This window comes from Bos mutus, chromosome X (genome assembly GCF_027580195.1).
Source record: "Bos mutus isolate GX-2022 chromosome X, NWIPB_WYAK_1.1, whole genome shotgun sequence".
NCBI lineage: Eukaryota > Metazoa > Chordata > Mammalia > Artiodactyla > Bovidae > Bos > Bos mutus.
In genome coordinates this window covers 121177212-121192494 of record NC_091646.1, presented here as the reverse complement: position 1 = coordinate 121192494, position 15283 = coordinate 121177212, and positions in this window count along the sequence as shown.

Genomic DNA, 15283 nt, shown 5'->3' with positions numbered 1-15283 from the left:
TCCAAAGAAGACATACAGATGGCTAACAAACAGATGAAAAGATGCTCCACATCACTCATTATCAGTTCAGTTCAGTTCAGTTCAGTCACTCAGTCGTGTCCGACTCTTTGCGACCCCATGAATTGCAGCACGCCAGGCCTCCCTGTCCATCACCAACTCCTGGAGTTCACCCAGACTCAAGTCCAACGAGTCAGTGATGCCATCCAGCCATCTCATCCTCTGTTGTCCCCTTCTCCTCCTGCCCCCAATCCCTCCCAGCATCAGAGTCTTTTCCAATGAGTCAACTCTTCGCATGAGGTGGCCAAAGTACTGGAGTTTCAGCTTTAGCATCATTCCTTCCAAAGAAATCCCAGGGCTGATCTCCTTCAGAATGGACTGGTTGGATCTCCTTGCAGTCCAAGGGACTCTCAAGAGTCTTCTCCAACACCACAGTTCAAAAGCATCAATTCTTCAGTGCTCAGCCTTCTTCACAGTCCAACTCTCACATCCATACATGATCACAGGAAAAACCATACCCTTGACTAGACAGACCTTTGTTGGCAAAGTAGAGAAATGCAAATCAAAACCACAATGATGTACCATATCACACCGGTCAGAATGGCTGGTATCCAAAAGTCTACAAACAATAAATGCTGGAGAGGGTGTGGAGAAAAGGGAATCCTCTTACATTGTTGGTGGGAATGCAAACTAGTACAGCCACTATGGAGAACAGTGTGGAGATTCCTTTAAAAACTGGAAATAGAACTGCCATACGACCCAGCAATCCCATTGCTCAGCATACACACTGAGGAAACAAGAATTGAAATAGACACATGTACCCCAATGTTCATCGCAGCACTGTTTATAATAGCCAGGACATGGAAGCAACCTAGATGTCCATCAGCAGATGAATGGATAAGAAAGCAGTGGTACATATACACAATAGAGTATTACTCAGCCATTGAAAATAATACATTTGAATCAGTTCTAATGAGGTGGATGAAACTGGAGTGTATTATATAGAGTGAAGTAAGCCAGAAAGAAAAACACCAATACAGTATACTAATGCATATATATGGAATTTAGAAAGATGGTAACAATAACCCTGTATGCGAGATAGCAAAAGAGACACAGATGTATAGAACAGTCTTTTGAACTCTGTGGGAGAGGGAGAGGGTGGGATGATTTGGGAGAATGGCATTGAAACATGTATAATATCATATATGAGACGAATCGCCAGTCCAGGTTTGATGCATGATACAGGATGCTTGGGGCTGGTGCACTGGGATGACCCAGAGGGATGGGACAGGGAGGGAGGTGGGAAGGGGGTTCAGGATGGGGAACATGTGTATACCCATGGCAGATACATGTTGATGTATGGCAAAACCAATACAATACTGTAAAGTAATTAGCCTCCAATTAAAATAAATAAATTTATATTAGAAAAAGAGTCTACAAACAATAAATGCTGTAGAGGGTGTGGAGAAAAGGGAACCCTATTACACTGTTGGTGGGGATGCAAACTAGTATAGCCACTATGGAGAACAGTGTGGAGATTCCTTTAAAAACTGGAAATAGAACTGCCATACGACCCAGCAGTCCCACTGCTGGGCATACACACTGAGGAAACCAGAATTGAAAGACACACGTGTACCCCAATGTTCATTGCAGCACTGTTTATAATAGCCAGGACATGGAAGCAACCTAGATGTCCATCAGCAGACAAATGGATAAGAAAGCTGTGGTACATACCCACAATGGAATATTACTCAGCTATTCAAAAGAATGCATTTGAATCAGTTCTAATGAGGTGGATGAAACTGGAGCCTATTATACAGAGTGAAGTAAGTCAGAAAGAAAAACACCAATACAGTACATTAATGCATATGTATGGAATTTAGAAAGATGGTAACAATGACCCTGTATGAAAGACAGCAAAAGAGACACAGATGTAAAGAACAGACTTTTGGGCTCTGTGGGAGAAGGCAAGCGTGGGATGATCTGAGAGAATAGCATTGAAACATGTATATTATCATATATGAAATAGATTGCCAGTCAAGTTGCGATGCATGAGACAGGGTGCTCAGGGCTGGTGCACTGGGATGATCCTGAGGGATGGGATGGGGAGGGAGGTGGGTGGGAGGGTCAGGATGGGGAACACATGTACACCCATGGCTGATTCATGTGAATGTATGGCAAAAACCACCACAATATTGTAAAGTAATTAGCCTCCAATTAAAATGAATTTTTAAAAACTGTGTTTCCTAACCCTGTAATCCTTTACACCAGTCTGTGAGAACCCTATCTAATTTAAACAGGTGGGGAAAACTGACATGACTTATTTTGTATTTTTTCATGTCTTCTATTTATGTCATTAACATTGTCTACTGAACCCTTGAGGCTCTGACTCTTCAACTCAAAATTTTTTACTCTCAACATTATCATCTCTTTGGGGAGATTCAAAGGGCTGTTTTGAGCCTAAAAAGCTGAACACTGACTCCTTTCTTTGCCCTTTGTATTTCTTTTGAAATAACTCTACCCTGATAAGCAATAAGCATAGAATATTCTCTCATGTTGGGTCTCCAGGAGCAGATCATGAGATGAAGATTTGTGTGTAAGTAATTTATTAGGACATGTTCTCCTAAAAAGACAGTAGAGGGATATAAAATTGGAATACAGAAAGGAAGGAGGCCAAGCAAGTGTGTAATATTAAGCTAAGTCTTATAAGAGGGTAACTTTGACTTTATCCGAGTCTATCCCCAGAGACAGTGGAGGTCACTTCCCAAAGTGATCCCCCTCATGGGACATGAGTTGGAATATTTATCCTCTCATCCTATCAGTAACTGGTTAAGAGTTGCCTTCTGGGAGAGGAGAAAAGAAGGGAGAGAATGTGGAGACTGGCATAAAATCCCAGTCTGCAAATTCTGCTCTGTCAGTATCTGTTAGGACTATGTTTACCATTATCTGAATGAATGATCAGTTTGAGAAACAAGAAATAATAGGGAAAGAAACACAGGATAATGTTTCAGAATATAATCATACCCTGCATATTTGGTAGATTTAACTCCTGTGCCCTCTTGCATCACCATGAATTTTATAGGAGGATATTAAGTTTTGCGTACTCTCCTTTTCCTTCAGGTCAATTGCTCTTTATGCAAACCTTAGTCTCCCCAGTCACAAGCTCTCTTTCTCTCTGCTCTCATTATATCCTCTGAGAATAAGTCTGTCAACGTTGGGTTCCCCCTATTAGAATTTCTAGTCCTTAAGAGCAGAGACCAGCTTGTTCTTTTCAGTATGCTGCTGCTGCTGCTGCTGCTAAGTCACTTCAGTCGTGTCCGACTCTGTGCGACCCCATAGACGGCAGTCCACCAGGCTTCTCCGTTCATGGGATTCTCCAGGCAAGAACACTGGAGTGGGTTGCCATTTCCTTCTCCAATGCATGAAAGTGAAAAGTGAAAGTGAAGTCGCTCAGTGATGTCCGACCCTCAGCGAACCCATGGACTGCAGCCTACCAGGTTCCTCTGCCCATGGATTTTCCAGGCAAGAGTACTGGAGTGGGGTGCCATTGCCTTCTCCTCTTTTCAGTATACACATGTCCAAATGTTCTGTGAATGCTTATGAAAGAATGGGCTTCCCTGGTGGCTCAGATGATAAAGAATCCACCTACAATGCAGGAGACCCAGATTCGGTCCCTGGGGTGTGAAGATACCTGGAGAAGGGAATGGGAATCACTACGCACTCCAATATTCTTGCCTGGAGAATCCCATGGACAGAGGAGCCTGGTGGCCTATAGTCCATGGGGTTGCAAAGAGTCAGACATGACTGAGAAAATAAGCATACACACATGAAAGAATAGATGAAGTGGACAGGTCATTTGGTTCAGTTCAGTTCAGTTGCTCAGTTGTGTCCCACTCTTCGTGACCCCATGGACTGTAGCACGCCAGGTCTCCCTGTCCATCATCAACTCCAGGAGTTTACCAAACTCATGTCCACTGAGTTGGTGATGAAATCTAATCATCTCATCCTATGACATCTCATCCGATGTCGTCCCTTTCTCTTCCCACCTTTAATCTTTCCCAGCATCAGGGACTTTTCCAATGAGTTAGCTCTTCGCATCAGGGGGCCAAAATATTGGAGTTTCAGCTTCAATATCAGTCCTTCCAATGAATATTCAGGACTGATTTCTTTTAGGATGGACTGGTTGGATCGATTTCCTTGCAGTCCAAGGGAATCTCAAGAGTCGTTTCCTCACCACAGTCCAAAAGCATCAACTCCTTGGCACTCAGCTTTCTTTATAGTCCAACTCTCACATCCATACATGACTACTGGGAAAACCATAGCCTTGACTAGATGGACCTTTGTTGGCAAAGTAATGTCTCTGCATTTTAATACGCTGTCTAGGTTGGTCATAACTTTTCTTCCAAAGAGTAAGCATCTTTTAATTTCATGGCTGCAGTCACCATCCACAGTGATTTTGAAGCCCCCAAAATAAGGTCTCTCACTGTTCCCCCTGTTTCCCATCTATTTGCCATGAAGTGGACCAGATGCCATGATCTTAGTTTTCTGAATGTTGAGCTTTAAGCCAACATTTTCACTCTCCTCTTTCACTTCCATCAAGAGCCTTTAGTTCTTCTTCGCTTTCTGCCATAAGGGTGGTGTCATCTGCATATCTGAGATTATTGATATTTCTCCTGGCAATATTGATTCCAACTTGTGCTTCCTCCAGTCCAGTGTTTCTCATGATGTACTCTGCATATAAGTTACTCTGCATATAAGTTAAATAAGCAGGGTGACAATACTTGACATACTCCTTTCCCTATTTGGAACGTCTGTTGTTCCACATCCAGTTCTAACTGTTGCTTGTTCACCTGCATACAGATTTCTCAAGAGGCAGGTTAGGTGGTCTGGGAATCCCATCTCTTGAAGAATTTCCCACAGTGTGTTGTGATCCACATAGTCAAAGGCTTTGGCATAGTCAGTAAAGCAGAATTAGACATTTTTCTGGAACTCACTTGTTTTTTCGATAATCCCACTGGAAATGTGAAGGTAAACCCTGCCTTGTGCCTCCATTTTCTTGCATTTTTATTCAGATCAAATCAGTTTACAATGAACATCAAGGGAAATCATTAAGGGGATAACATGTCAAAAATGGTGACATGTGATTTCAAGAATGCATATGAAAGGGAAGGGAAGAAACTGGCTTAGCCCAGTTTGCTTTGATGATAAAAAAGGCTGGTGGATTGAAGGTAGTTTGTTTATGAGAACAAATGTGATTTTTAGCACAGACCAGGAAGGCTCTCTCCTTGATCTATCCTAAAAAATGGGGGTCCCCCCAAAAATGTCAGGTTGTTCTCCTAGATTTGCTACAGCCTGAGGAAAGTTTTCCATGTACATGTGCAATTGACAAAGATTAATGATGATATGAATAGATGGGCTGATAAGATAAGTGGATGAGTGGATGATGTGTAGGTACATTTGCCTATACTACCAAACTTTAATAGAAATAAGGCATTATTAACTAGGAAGAAGGTTACTTTCAGGACAGAAACTTAAAAACATATCAAAATAATATTTTAGAGCTTAAAATGTATTCATAGATTAGATTATGATAAGGCATTTATAAGAGGAAAAATGAGAAAGGTGAGCATGAAGCGAGCAATCTGATTTATTTAATAAATAGAGGGTAATTATTGGGACTGAATGATTTTCAAAGCAAAGCAAATCCTATAATTGTCTATATTAAACCTGACAAGGACATAATAACATGTTGTTATTTTAGTGGGCTGGAAATAAAACTGCCTAGCTGGACCCTTCATCTAATTCTTAGGATTGATGACATCTATGCCAGCTTAATGGAGGGACATATTCAGTGAGTGTTCCCCTCACACCAAAATGTAGAACTCATGCATTTTTCATCCACACAGAATTTTGCTGCCTGTTCAACTTTCTTTGAGGGAATTTACTGACCTGTATTATATTCTAAACCACACAAAAAGAGATTTTTGTATAGGAATTTTGTTTGCAGACATGAACTCCCCTCTACATGCACTCCTCCAGGACAGACTATATCTCTACATTTCAGTCCTCTCATTGCACTCTGTGCTTCTAGAACAGTAGGACTGCATAATACAGTTTACATCTATGTCTATTTCTTTTGTTAGATTAAGACTTCCCCCAAAGTATCTAGAATTGTGCCCAGCATGCAGTCTCTGTCTTTTCTGTGTAGGAATCCCTTACTGATCTTTTTTTTTCTTTTCTTTTTTTTTTTTAAATTTTATTTTATTTTTAAACTTTACATAATTGTATTAGTTTTGCCAAATATCAAAATGAATCCGCCACAGGTATACATGTGTTCCCCATCCTGAACCCTCCTCCCTCCTCCCTCCCCATACCATCCCTCTGGGTCGTCCCAGTGCACTAGCCCCAAGCATCCAAAGGCTTAGCTCAGAAGTCAACCGTCATGCTCCTCAAGAACAGTTACTTGCTTCCTATTCTGATCTCCCACCACACTTCATTCGTAATGCTGTTAAGGTGCTTACCTCAATATACATGAACACCTAAAGGGAAAAATGCTGCATTTTCACCATCTTTGCCTTAGTGCCTAACATATTGTCTGCCACACATTAGATACTAAATATGTATCTGTTGAATTAAACTGAGATGAATAGTTTTTCCAACAATACATAACAAACTAAAAACAAAACTCTCTGAAATAAACTCTCTGAAATAGAATTGCAGTTCAAATTAGTAAATGTGAGTAAATTCCAACTCTCAGGATAATGATTAGGGATGAAGAAGAAATGCTCTTGGGCTTGATAAAAGATCAAATAGGCATTTGCACTAGAAAATTATTATATGTGCTTTCATTTCTGGTCCTTTGCTGGGAGGTGACCACTAGGTTAGCATCATTTTGTATTATAAATATTGTAGGAATAAATTCTTAATCAGGGTCACCAGAAAATTACATCACTCAGCACATATAAAACTCTAAAATCTAAATTTAAAAGGAGGCTTCCTAGTGATGCTAGTGGTAAAGAATCTGCCTGCCAATGCAAGAGATGTAAGAGACATGGGTTTGATCCCTGGATCAGGAAGATCCCCTGGAGAAGGAAATGGCAACCCACTCCAGTATTCTTGCCTGGAGAATCCCATGGATAGAGGAGCCTGGCAGGCTATAGTCCTTAGGGTCACCAGGAGTTGGACATAATTGAAGCAACTTGATCCACACTTGCAGAAAAAAATCCATGTTACTCCTCTTTATTCTCTAAAACTAGCATGTCAACAAGAATAGTTCAAGTAACCAAAAACTACTCACACTTTTTTAATTAGACATCTACAGCAGATTTGGATTTTTATATAACTCAATAAGGCATTGAGACGACTCATTGTTAGAAACATTTCACATATAAAATTTAAAACTTGGAAGAAGAGAATTTAAAAAGAAAGGAGTTAACGTGAATCTAATCATGATGAGATAGTTGGCAAATTAAAACAAAGGAATAATCTACAAACCAATGGCTACAGTCCATAGGGTCGCAAAGAGTCTGACACAGCTGAGTGACTGAGCATGCATGCAAGCACTACAAACCAATTGACCTCTATTCTTCCAAAAGATCAACATAGTAATGGTAAAATTCAGTCCAAAAAATTGTTCTTAATTAAAGAAGACTAAAAAAATTTGGCAAATAAATGCAACAAGTGACCTTGGATAAAAATAAAAAGCATTAAAGGACATAAATAAAACAATTCAAGAAATTTGAATGATTATGTTATATAAGATAATGCTATCATATCAGTGATAAATGTCCCAAATTGAATAATTTTATTATGGTTATTTAAAAGAATGCATTATTCCTGGGAAACACATGTTGAAGTATTTTTAGGTCAAGAGATATCATGTCTGTAACTTCTTGCCAAATGATTCTGTGAAAAATAACAACTATGAATACAGATTAATTTATTCTTACAATTTTTGAAGAATTCTAACATAAAAAATAAAAATGATAAAAATAAATAAAGGGACTAGAGAAACTCTTGTACATGTGTATCAGGAGACATGTATAAGTTTATAGCAGCACATGCACGCTCATATCATCAAAAAGTTAAACAACCCTACAGTTATTCACTAATCATGGGTAAATAAATTACAGTATATGTATACAATGTAATACTACAGAGCAGTAAAATGAATCAGCTAGAGTTACACAGCACAACATGGGTGAATTTCTAAAACATAAAAATCAGAGAATGAAGTTGGAAAAGACATCATGCTGCATGACTCCATTTATTTAAAGTTCAAAATCAGGCAAAAGTAAAGATAACTATAAGGTAAAAGTCTAAGATAATCAAGGGTAAAAAGACATTATTATAAAACCATTTATCATCTGAAAAAAAATAATAGCTTTATTTGTATTGAATACCTTGCTGCCCTTTACTAGTTGTGCTCTTCTCCCGCTCCCCTTCACCCTCCTGGTTTTATTAACTCTATGGGACTGTGCTCAGGAAGCTTCAAAAACTGTGGTCTCATCACCTGTGGGAGCTCAGTTGAGGGTTTCTGTTTGTTTGTTTCATATTTACAGTCATTCTAATGAGTATCATAATTCATGAAAGAGGCTGGTGACAGAGAAACCACAAACTATCATGTTGAGATGCCTGCCATAAATCTATTTATCGCTATCTATATGTATTTTTTTTATCTCAGCACTGGAAAAAGGATATTATATTAGAAATTTGTTCCTAGGATCCTTAGTCCTTTTTCCATTCATCTTCTCCATTAAGTGCCACTTCCTTTTCTTCTATCATTGTGAGGTTACAATGATATTTTACAATGTAAAATATCTACCATTTCTTCTCAAAATAGCACCTCCCCTAGAAAAGGACAGAAATGGAAGTCTACTCATAGTCACAGCTAACACAGCCATTAATAATGCTTGGAGACACACTTTGAGCTTGGGGATAGAGATAAATAGACTGGAGATTTAGATACCCAAAGCCATACGGCATGGTAAACATTTTAAAGAATTTGATTATTAAGCTCTGGAGAAGAATATGGGGGCAAGGGAAACACTTTTGATAACTGAATTCAGGTATCTAAAGAAGTGTCACATGCAAGCTGGATGTGATTTGTTCTTCATGACCTCAAGGGACAGAACTTGGATCAATGGGTGAAAGCTTCAGGAAGATTGATCTGAATCAACATAAGGGAGAGCCATGAAGAAATATGATAGCACCATAGGGAAGTGAATTGCATATTTCAAGAAGCATTATGAAAGAGGCTAACCAAGTAATGGCATAGGACTGAAGGGTAAAATAATTAATTTTTTAGGGTTCTAAGTTTCTAGGTTCTGTGCAGTTTCCAGGTATGAAAGAGGATGCTGAACTAGCAGTTAAGAGTCCAGAGTCATTGCACTGAAGTTCAGTTCAGTCGCTCAGTCATGTCTGACTCTTTCTGATCCCATGAACCGCTGCACACCAGGCCTCCCTGTCCATCACGAGCTCCCAGAGTTCACCCAAACCCATGTCCATCAAGTTGGTGATGCCATCCAACCATCTCACCCTCTGTCATCCCCTTCTTCTCCTGCCCTCAATCTTTCCCATCATCAGGGTCTTTTCCAATGAGTAAGCTCTTCACATCAGGTGGCCAAAATATTGGAGTTTCAGCTTCAACATCAGTCCCTCCAATGAACACCAGGACTGATCTCCTTTAGGATGGACTGGCTGAATCTCCTTGCAGTCCAAGGGACTCTCAAGAGTCTTCTCCAACACCACAGCTAAAAGCATCAATTCTTCAGTGCTCAGCTTTCTTTATAGTCCAACTCTCACATCCATACATGACTACTGGTAAAACCATAGCTTTGACTAGATGGACCTTTGTTGGCAAAGTAATGTCTCTGCTTTTTAATATACTGTCTGGGTCATAACTTTCCTCCCAAGGAGTAAGTGTCTTTTAATTTCATGACTGCAATCACCTTCTGCAGTGATTTTGGAGCCCAGAAAAATAAAGTCTGACACTGTTTCCACTCCCCATCTATTTCCCATGAAGTGATGGGACTGGATGCCATGATCTTAGTTTTCTGAATGTTGAGCTTTAAGCCAACTTTTTCACTCTCCTCTTTCACTTTCATCAAGAGGCTTTTTAGTTCCTCTTCACTTTTTGCCATAAGGGTGGTGTCATCTGCATATCTTAGGTTGATATTTCTCCCCGCAATCTAGATTCCAGCTTGTGCTTCTTCCAGCCCAGTGTTTCTCATGATGTACTCTGCATATAAGTTAAATAAACAGGGTGACAATATACAGCCTTGCCATACTCCTTTTCCTATTTGGAACCAGTCTGTTGTTCCATGTCCAGTTCTAACTGTTGCTTCCTGACCTGCATACAGGTTTCTCAAGAGGCAAGTCAGATGGTCTGGTATTCCCCTCTCTTTCAGAATTTTCCACAGTTTATAGTGATCCACACAGTCAAAGGCTTTGGCATAGTCAATAAAGCAGAAATAGATGTTTTTCTAGAACTCTTTTGCTTTTGCTATGATCCAGCGGATGTTGGCAATTTGATCTCTGGTTCCTCTGCCTTTTCTAAAACCAGCTTGAACATCAGAAGTTCACAGTTCATGTATTACTGAAGCCTGGCTTGGACAATTTTGAGCATTACTTTACTAGCATGTGAGATGTGTGCAATTGTGTGGTAGTTTGAGCATTCTTTGGCATTGCCTTTCTTTGGGATTGGAATGAAAGCTGACCTTTTCCAGTCCTGTGGCCACTGCTGAGTTTTCCAAATTTGCTGGCATATTGAGTGCAACACTTTCACAGCATCATCTTTCAGGATTTGAAATAGCTCAACTGGAATTCCATCACCTCCACTAGCTTTGTTCATAGTGATGCTTCCTAAGGCCCACCTGACTTCACATCCAGCATGTCTGGCTCTAGGTCAGTGATCACACTGTCATGATTATCTGGTTCATGAAGATCTTTTTTTGTACAGTTCTCTGTATTCTTGCCACCTCTTCTTAATATTTTCTGCTTCTGCTAGGTCCATACCATTTCTGTCCTTTATTGTGCCCATCTTTTCATGAAATGTTCCCTTAGTATCTCTAATTTTCTTAAAGAGATCTCTAGTCTTTCCCATCCTATTGTTTTCCTCTATTTCTTTGCACTGATCGCTGAGGAAGGTCTTCTTATGTGTCCTTGCTATTCTTTGGAACTCTGCATTCAAACGGGTATATCTTTCCTTTTTTCCTTTGCTTTTCCCTTCTCTTCTTTTCACAGCTACTTGTAAGGCCTCCTCAGACAGCCATTTTGCTTTTTTGCATTTCTTTTTCTTGAGGATGGTCTTAATTCCTGCCTCCTGTACAATGTCACAAACCTTTGTCCATAGTTCATCAGGCACTCTGTCTATCAGATCTAGTCCCTTAAATGTATTTGTCACTTCCACTCTATAATCATAAGGGATTTGATTTAGGTCATACCTGAATGGTCTAATGGTTTTCCCCACTTTCTTCAATTTAAGTCTGAATTTTGCAATAAGGAGTTCATGATCTGAGCCACAGTCAGCTCCCAGTCATGTTTTTGCTGACTGCATAGAGTTTCTCCATCTTTGGCTGCAAAGAATATAATCAATCTGATTTTGGTGTTGACCAAAATCTCATGTTCAAGAAGAATCAACTTGAGAGGAATTACCCTCCAAGAGTTGTTTTGGCTTTGGCTTCTATGAAATATCAGTATATTACCTGGAATTAAGTATCACAGTTTCTTTTTCATTATTTTGTTTTGTTACTAAGTAATACATAGGAGCAAAATTAATTGGTCACATATTGCTCACAGTATAAGTCTTTATAGTGTGTATGAATAGCTTACAGCATCCTTGATACCCCAGGAACCAGAGAGTCAGCTGTGTTTGTGTTTCATTATAAATTTTACAAAAGAGGGAAAACTCTTTATCTTGGCACTAAGATTCAGGACTATGGACAGGAAAGAAGGCTCATTTCCTGTCCTACTATTCCTATCTCTATACAAGGAATTCATATCTACCCTTCAACTGCACTATAGTTTTTAGCAATTTCTAATAGAGAAGTATATCAGTCAGGGTTCTGGCAGGAAATAGAATTCTACTGGGTGACTCAATGAGGAGATTTTAATAAAGGACTACATTCAGATATGTGAATGGGGTTTAGGAAAACAACAAGGACGGTTGAGGCATCCAAGGATGAGTCATAACTGGAAGCCATTACCAACCCTAGGATTGAAGAGGTAATGGGAGGAAATAGTATCACATAAACTACTGAGAGCTGAAACCGTGGAGGAGACACGGAGCAGAAGCTATACTCATGGAGAGATTTGACCACAGCCCGAACCAAGGCACAGAGATGAGTGAAATAGGGAAGAGATATCCCAACTTTTCTATCTTCTTGTTCTGTGGTCTCATGCTGGTGCCTCCATTTAGCTGAGTCAATGAAGTAAACTCAGAAACTCAGTACAAGCTCATAAGTGCTTGTCTCCTAACTCCCATTTCAGATCTCTTCCCATAGCAGCATAGTTTCATGGGGACATAGTCTAGGAATAGTGATGACACACACCTGTAAGTAATTTAGCCCATATGCCACTTGGAGACAAAAATGATGCACAGGGTCACATTTATCGAAATTTCATCTTCATCTAAAAATTAATTCAGAAACTATATGGTGCTAGAGACAGAAATTATCTCAGACCTCATGGATCTTGTGCAAATATAAAAGTACCTGGAGACATTCTCAGAAAAAAGAAGAGGGGATATAGATGCTATAAGCAAAAATAAATGTTTGCCTATACAGATATATGTATCTGGGGTATATTGTGTAGATGTCTCTGTGTGTGTGCTTTTGGTAAGTATGCACACATCTGTATATGTATACTGAATATCCTCCATTTCCCTTCTCATATCCCTCCCCAGATCTACTCTCCACTCTTCTCTATCTACTTTGTATTCTGGGAGCCTGAGCTATGTAAATTATGTCAATAGGTTTACTCACCCTCTGGCCTCCTGTTCAGACTATGGGAGGAGCAATAGCTGAAGATTAGAAGGCAGTAAAAAAGGAAGGTCCTAATATTTATTCCTCTGACTCTCCTTATTCCCCTGATTCTCTTTGTAGGGTCACTATGGCTGGCCACCTCCTGAACTGAAAATCACAGTTTCTATCATGTAATCTATTTTTCTTTACAGGTTCCCTTGTTTCTCCTTCTCTCGTCCCTTCAGGGTTGATGGTACCTTGCTGTTACTGTCTTCTGTAACTCTGGTTTCCCTGAACCCTGCTCACTTCTTGTTAATAGTACCTTTATTAAAGTCTTCTCAGAATACTCAATTTGAGTGTGCCATCTGTTTCCAGCAGAAACTCTGACTGATACAATATGTCTTAACAGCTTATAAGGATCAATAGTGTTTTTCTAGTCTACTGTAACTTTCCATGTTTTAAAAAATTATATTTGCTTGGTAATAATCTGGGTCTGTTAGACTGTGAGGTCTTCAACAGATCCTTCGGCAAGGATCATATCATATACATGGTTGTAACATTTGCAGGCCTAAATAGCTCCTGACCATAGCTGGCAGTCAACAATTATTCTGAGGAATTGAGTTTAACTGAAATACAACAGCTATTCCTAGATGCTGATCTTGAATGAACAAGATAAATATTATTTTAATCATTATATAAAAAGTCACATGATCCTAAAGAATTTGGGGATGTTAACTTGCTGAACATAATACCCATTTTAATGTCTTCTTCATGCAGAAATAAACGGTGTTTAAGGGTATTATAGAGCTTGCTGTGTAATTACATTAATCAGAGAGTGTCTCTTCTGTTGGTTCCTTTGCTGTTGCCATGGTAGCAACTACATGTTTGCAAGTAAAGAGCACATGTAGAACCCATTCTTAATTACAAGTATAGCACTACATTTCAGAGAACACAATAAATACGGAGGTCATGGAGAGCATAGAAAAGAGATATGATGAAAAGAGATTTGCTTTCCTATCTCTTGGTTATTCCCAAACCCTTTATTAATATGTTCTGACTCCCTATTACCCTTTTCTTTCACTGTAGTAAAAAGGCCTCTGCAGACACCCAACAAATTATAATCCTCTGTTCCTGAAATGATCCAGAACTTTTCCTGAAAAAAAATGTCAGTAGGAAATTAAGTCCTGTCATAACAAAAATACAGTGGAATAAAATTGTCCAGTGCCAATTTTCTAAGAAAACTGACACTACCTTCCATCTTTTCTGATATCATGGCCAAGTATCAAGGCTTCCCTTCTTTGTATTATTAAGAATTCTTATTTGTGTTTAAATACCTTGCTTGGCTGTGCATTGTGGGTAATAGCTCTTGCCATTCACAAGGATATTGCCAAGATTAGCTAATTACTGCATACTAAAAAATAAATAAACCAAAAGGTATAATGTAAAGGTTAAAAAGAATTTTCCAAAGGTTTCTCATTAAATCAGGGGTAAATAATATTTTTTCTTTCTTTCTCCCTACTTTTCAGATATTGCTTAAGGAAGATAACACATTCTTTGGAGAAATAAGAGATGGTCTTTCCTTAATTCTAATTAAGATACTCCAAAGAAGAACCATATGCCAACTCAATCTAGTTGAAAATTTTCTATTTATTTTAAATAGTCTCAAAGTTTAATCACATAATTTAGCATTCCTTTTTTCCAATAAAAATAATCTTACATTGGCAATAAATTATTATGCAGTAACACATTTGTTTTGCCTCTTTTTGGTCTTCAACTCATCAATGTTGATCATTTGTTTATTTATCCCTTCTATTAGCATTTTGCCAAATACTTATTATGTACTTGACATTTTCCCAGACTCAGAGGATACTGAAATGAATAGTTATAACTCTCCAAGAGCTTATATCTACTGGAAGAGATAGACACAACTATTTATGGTCTACGAAAATCTTAGTGGGAACCACTTATCTCTGCTTCCTGAGCATGTTCATCCTCCAGAAGCCTAGCCCAAGATAGTTCTCATGGAAAAGGGAAGGGAAAAAATGACAAGAAGTGCATAAGGGCTCCTGAGTCCTAGGCTTGAAACTGGACCACTGTCACTCCAACTTTATCCTATTGGTCAAGTAAAGTCACAAGGCCAACCCAGATTTATCGGGTAATTATATGGGCTCTACGATTCCCTGCTGGCTCAGACGGTAAAGTGTCTGCCTGCAATGCAGGAGACCCGGGTTGGATCTCTGGGTCAGGAAGATCCCCTGGAGAAGGAAATGGCAATCCACTCCAGTACTCTTGCCTTGAAAATTCCATGGATGGAGGAGCCTGGT